This window comes from Arachis ipaensis, chromosome B3, assembly GCF_059453495.1.
Source record: "Arachis ipaensis isolate K30076 ecotype BB chromosome B3, ASM5945349v1, whole genome shotgun sequence".
Lineage (NCBI taxonomy): Eukaryota > Viridiplantae > Streptophyta > Magnoliopsida > Fabales > Fabaceae > Arachis > Arachis ipaensis.
In genome coordinates, this window is record NC_142438.1 from 28,928,312 (window position 1) to 28,934,763 (window position 6,452).

At 31.7% G+C, this 6,452-nt stretch overlaps 1 pseudogene; it reads left to right on the forward strand.

Moving 5' to 3' along the window:
• The first annotated feature begins 3,412 nt into the window (after positions 1 to 3,412).
• Positions 3,413 to 4,454, forward strand: LOC110269423 (F-box protein SKIP2-like; annotated as a pseudogene).
• The last annotated feature ends 1,998 nt before the right edge of the window (positions 4,455 to 6,452 follow it).

Here is a 6,452-nt window from a genome sequence, read left to right on the forward strand (position 1 = left end):
AAGTGTATTTGAAAGAATATTGTAAGATAATTTTTTAAGGACCTAAATTGTTTAATCAAACATATTATTGGGAGATAAACTTTTTTTGGATATAAACTTAAATGGGCATGCCAAAAAGATGTAAATACATATGAAGGATTCCATGGCTTCTTCTCAATAAAGTCGACTTGTGTTATCTTTTTGTGGCATGCGGATGACTCAAATGCTTTTTTATTCTCGAAAATATGGAAGCTGGAGGCTTTGTAATAGCTGCGGTCTTTCTGTTGGCTTGTAGCATACTAGGCTCTTTTGACCAATACAAAACGCGCCAAAAGATATGGCGGAGGAAGATAGTTGTGCCATTTATAGTGTATTCTCTGAATTTTTGCTCCATGTGCTCTGTAACTGCAAGGTGGCAAGAGGCACATGGATGAGTATTGATAATAGTTTGGTTTCGGGTTTAACTTCTTTAATTCTCCTCTCTTGACTTGATTGTTAGAGAATTTATCTACGAAATCTTTCTACCAAGGGCAATCTTGCCCCTTCTTTTTGTTACTATGATGAATTTCTTATGGTATCAACGTAATAAATTTATTTCTGAGTAATTACCCAAATCAGTCCCCAAATATTTTAAAATCGGACATTTTAGTCCCCAAGAAAAATTAATACACAGATCAATCCCTAAGGTTTTACTCCGGCAGACAAATCAGTCCTCAGTTCATTTTTCGGCAAAGTAATTACTCAGATCAGTTCCCAAAGATTTTAAAAATGGACATTTTAATCCCCAAGAAAAATTAATGTACAAATCAATCTCCAACGTTGCTCTCTGTTAGACATAGCAGTCTTCTGTCCAAAAAATAAAATAAAATAAAATTATTATTATTATTATTATTATTATTATTATTATTATTATTATTATTATTATTATTATTATTATTATTATTATTATTATTATTTGTACAATAATATTGTACTATTTTTTTTTGTATTTTTTGGACAAAAATAATGATAAATTTATTCATTAGATTCTTATATATATAGTCACTAAATAATAATAATAATAATAATAATAATAATAATAATAATAAAATTATTAGAGATTATTCTACAAGAAATTCAAGGTTAAAACTTAAAACCATTTGATATTTTTGTATTTAATATAATTAAAAGATGTACTATGTAAAAAAAATATGTTTGTATTAAAAGAAAATATTTTAATTTGAATTTATATTAAATACATATTTTTTTAATACAAACATATTTTTTAAAATAGTACATCTTTTGATTATATTAAATATAAAAATATCAAATGGTTTTAACCTTGAGTTTCTTGTAAAATAATCTCTAATAATTTTATTGATTATTATTATTATTATTATTATTATTATTATTATTGATGAGTGACTATATATATATATATATATAGATAGATATATATTATAAGAATCTAATGAATAAATTTATCATTATTTTTATTTAGAAAATACAAAAAATTATGGTACAATATTATAATAATAATAATAATAATAATAATAATAATAATAATAATAAAATTATTAGAGATTATTTTACAAGAAATTCAAGGTTAAAATTATTTGATATTTTTGTATTTAATATAATCAAAAGATGTACTATTTTAAAAAATATGTTTGTATTAAAAAATATATATTTAATATAAATCTAAATTAAAATATTTTTTAATACATATTTTTTAATACAAACATATATTTTTTTTTACATAGGACATCTTTTGATTATATTAAATACAAAAATATCAAATGGTTTTAACCTTGAATTTTTTGTAAAATAATCTCTAATAATTTATTATTATTATTATTATTATTATTATTATTATTATTATTATTATTATTATTATTATTATTATTATTATTATTATTATTATTATTATTGAGTGACTATATATATATATATATATATATATATATAAGAATTTAATGAATAAATTTATCATTATTTTTGTCTAAAAAATACAAAACATATAGTATAATATTATTGTGTAATTAATAATAATAATAATAATTTTATTTTATTTTATTTTTGGACAGAGGACTATTATGTCTAACAGAGATAAACGTTGGGGATTGATTTGTACATTAGTTTTTCTTGGGGACTAAAATGTCCGTTTTTAAAATCTTTGGGGACTGATTTGGGTAAATACTTTGCCGAAAAATAAACTGGGGACTGATTTGTCGGAGTACAACATTGGGAATTGATCTGTGTATTAATTTTTCTTGGAAACTAAAATGTCCGATTCTAAAATTCTTGGGGACTGATTTGGGTAATTACTCTTTATTTCTGATGTTGATGATATCATTAAGGAGGAGAAAGTTGCTCCCCTTGCTGTCTATCTAGCAAAGGACTTTTCAGCATGCTCGGGTTAAAGTGAGTCAAGTTAGGAGGGTAGTTGGCAACTATGTTGAGAGGTAGATTAAATGACACCTCACAGAACTTCTTTTTGTTAAGCTAAACACAGACGGTTCGGTTCTACATAATGAAAAAGCAGCTTGTGGAGGGATTATTAGAGACATGCATGGAAGGTTTTTAGCTGATTTTAGCGTAAACTTAACTTTTACCTCGGTTACTTTGGCAGAGTTCTGATAAATTTTATGGGTGTGGACTTTGCTGTAAACTTAGGGTATAATCATGTGGTTGTGGAAGTGGACTCAGTTGGTGCAATAAGGCTTTTTCTTCATGATGATATTGATTTGCATTCTTCTCGAACCCTTATTTTAGCAATTAGGGAACGGTGCAGCAGACTAATCAATTAGATAATACAACATCAGTCCCAAAAAGTAAACTTTTGTGCAGATAGAATGGCTAATTATGATCATAGTTTACTTTTTTACTGTTATGTGTTCTTTAATTTATTTTTTTGTATCTCTCTTTGTCTTCATGCTAATTCTATCGACATCTCATTTTCAAAAATTATTGTCTTTTAGTTTATTTTTCTTTAAACTTTAAGCTCCGTTGTTAATAAAAAAACATATTACATATCAATATAATGTTGTAAAATTTTTTTAGAGTAAAAGACAAATAGGTCCCTGACCTTTTAAAATGCGGGCATTTTCGTCTCTCAAGATTGGAAAATACATTTCAATCCCTCACCATGTAAATTCCGTGACAATTATGTCCTTCCGTGGAATTGGTGCTCAAAACAGTAACGGAGATTGCTGAGGTGGAGGGGTGAAGAGTGATGTGTCCGTTACGGTTGCTGAAGTGGATGGGAACAAATTGTTGGAGGACAAATTGGTCCTTAATGGCCAAAACGACACCGTATGCATCCCCCACTTTCATGCCCATTATCCCAGACCACTTCTTCTTCTTCTTCCATGGCAGTTTCATCGCGTCCTTTCTTCCTCTCTTGTCTCACAAACCTCTCACTCCACAACCCTCTCCACCCTCCAAAACGAGCATGAACGACGAAAGTTTGATCCTGATTTCGCTCCGGTGCGTTAAACCTAACGTGGCTTAAGCTCCGTGGATGCCGTGAGATAACGGAGGCAGGAATGGCCGCTGTTGGCGAAAACTGCAAGGCGTTGAAGAAGCTATCTTGTGCTTCGTGCGTGTTCGGCATTAAGGGAATCAACGCTGTCGTTAGCCGTTGCCAGGGTTTGGAAGAGCTCTCCGTTAAGCGGCTGCATGGGGCCCACGATGGCAAGGAGGTGGTTGGTTCCGGAACGACGTCAGTGACTTTTTTTTGCTTGAAGGAGATCGTGAATGGCCAGAGCTTCGCGCCCCTTATGATTGGGTCGAAAAGACTTCGATCTTTGAAGGTAATTGGGTGTTTGGGGGATTGGAATGACACCCTTGAAAAGATTGGGAACCTCCACGCTACGTTGGTTGATGTTCACCTTGAGAAGATTCAAGTTAGCGATATGGGTCTTGTGGGTTTGTCTAAATGTTTGAGTTTGGACACTTTGCACATTGTGAAAACCGCTGAGTGCTCAAATGTGGGTCTCAATTTAATTGCTGAGAACTGCAGGATGTTGAGGAAGCTTCACGTTGATGGGTGGAGAACCAATAGGATTGGTGATGATGGTTTGATTTCTGTTGTCAAACACTGCATTAACTTGCAGGAACTTGCTTTGATTGGTATCTATCTAACATCTTCGAGCCTTTAGGCAATTGCTTCCAAATGTAAGGCTTTGGAGAGGTTGGCACTTTGTGGGCTTAATACCGTTGGTGACGCTGAGATTGAGTGTGTTGCCAATAAGTGTGTTGCGCTCAAGAAGCTTTGCATTAAGGGGTGCCCTATATCCAATGTGGGGATTGAAGCTCTTGCTTCTGGTTGCCCTAATTTGATTAAGCTTAAGGTGAGGAGATGTAGAAAGGTCACTGGTATAGTTGTGGAGTGGGTGCGTGAACATAGGGAGAGGGTTGTATTACAATTAGTCTATTTTCTTGTTTCATTTGGAAGGTGGAGAGGGTTGTGGAGTGAGAGGTTTGTGAGATGAGAGAAGAAAAAGAAGAAGAAGAAGAAGAGGTCTGGGATGATGGGCATGAAAGTGGGGGATGCATACGACGTCGTTTTGGCCATTAAGGATCAATTTGTCCTCCAACAATTTGTTTCCCATCCACTTCAGCAACCGTAACGGACACATCACTCTTTACCCCTCCACCTCAGCAATCTTCGTTACCATTTCGAGCACCAATTCCACGGAAGGACATAATTATCACGGAATTTACATGGTGAGGGATCGAAATGTATTTTCCAATCTTGAAGGACGAAAATATCCACATTTTAAAAGGTCAGGAACCTATTTGTTTTTTACTCTTTTTTTATTATATTAACATCGTATAAAAATTTATTTTATCTCGCCATTTCTCAATAGAAATAAATTATCTAAATTTTAGGATTCACTTAACTATATATATTGGATATAAGTAATGTAACTTCGAAAAACAAAATTATAATCTATTATAAGAAAAAATAAAATTTAATAACTACTTCTTTATTAAATTAGTTACTTTTTAAAATCTATTAATATTATATAATATCTTATGCTCACATTTGTATCGGTTTTTTTTTTTTCAGAAAAATCTTTTGGTCACATTTAAATTTATTTTTAAGTATTCTCGTAAAAAAACTTTCAAAAAAAATTTAAATTTCTTTTTTTACTAGTTTAGGATCAATTTGTGAGTATTTTCGTTGGAATATTTTATAAATAAATTAAAGGCTTTTTTACGGGTCTTACCGGTCACCCGACCCGAAGCGACATCTCCCGATCCAAGATTCTTAACACCATCCACATTATTAGAACTAGATGAACTTTCACCGATATCTTGCATATTCAAACAAAATTCCAGCGAATAGATGCTTCCGATGCTACGATGATAAGAGAACATCATCGAAACATGCTGATCATATTTAATCTGCATTTTCTGATACGCAAACGAGTTGGCTACTGCAACTGGCATCCTGTAAGTCAGCTTCACGATTTTTTTTCCAACCATTCCGGTATTCATGAGAATCAAATTCTTCAGATCCTGCAGCGACGTCTGTGGCAGAATCATTATCCAAAGCGGATCGTCGCAAACGAACGTTACATCCTCTATCGTATGAGAAATTTTTCCATTTGGGTACACAATCACATATACATTTTCCGAAGTCATTACCACAAAAAAACTTTATCAACACCTACAAAATTTTAGAGAGAAAGAAGGTAATGATATTGAGAGAAATTTCAGAGAAGAGAATGGAGATAGGATGGCTCCTTCGGTGAATGGTGCACCAGCGTTTATATAGGCATAACCAAGATCCAATTTCGTTGGCGGTACAGATGAAATGCACCATCTCGCGTGTAGTACCACTGCGTTGGGGTTCATTTCGTGAATGCCCCCTGCCATGGCCATTTCGCAGGCACCGGCAACTAGGTGCCCCCAACAATTTAGTGGACGCTGAGCATGATATGGGAGCTGCAAGTGTCAGGTCCATTTTGTGGCAACTGGACACGAATTGGTGTATATCTCCATTTTGCGTACGCCCCCGCTAAAATGGCCCTACGTATTTGTGGAAGGATTTCTGCCGGTGCGTATTTTAGTAAATAATATATTTTTTATTTATTTATATAAAAAATCTAAATTAAATAGTTTACTTATGAAAATATATGTTTTAGAGATATTTATTAATTTATGTAAACGAGGTACATGTTAATAATAATAATAATAATAATAATAATAATAATAATAATCAATTTAATATCATAATATTATGATAATGTAAATATTCTTTTCTGATGATTACTCTTTTTTATATAAAAAATAAAAATTAAATTAAATTACTCTAACACATCTTACTATAATTAACAAAATTAACCTAAAAAAATTTCTAATTTCTCACATAATAAACAAAAATAAAATTAAATTACTCTATACTACTGTAATAAATCGTATTATTCTAAAAAATTGTTAATTTTACATACTATCTTGTTATAATTAATAAAATTAATCTA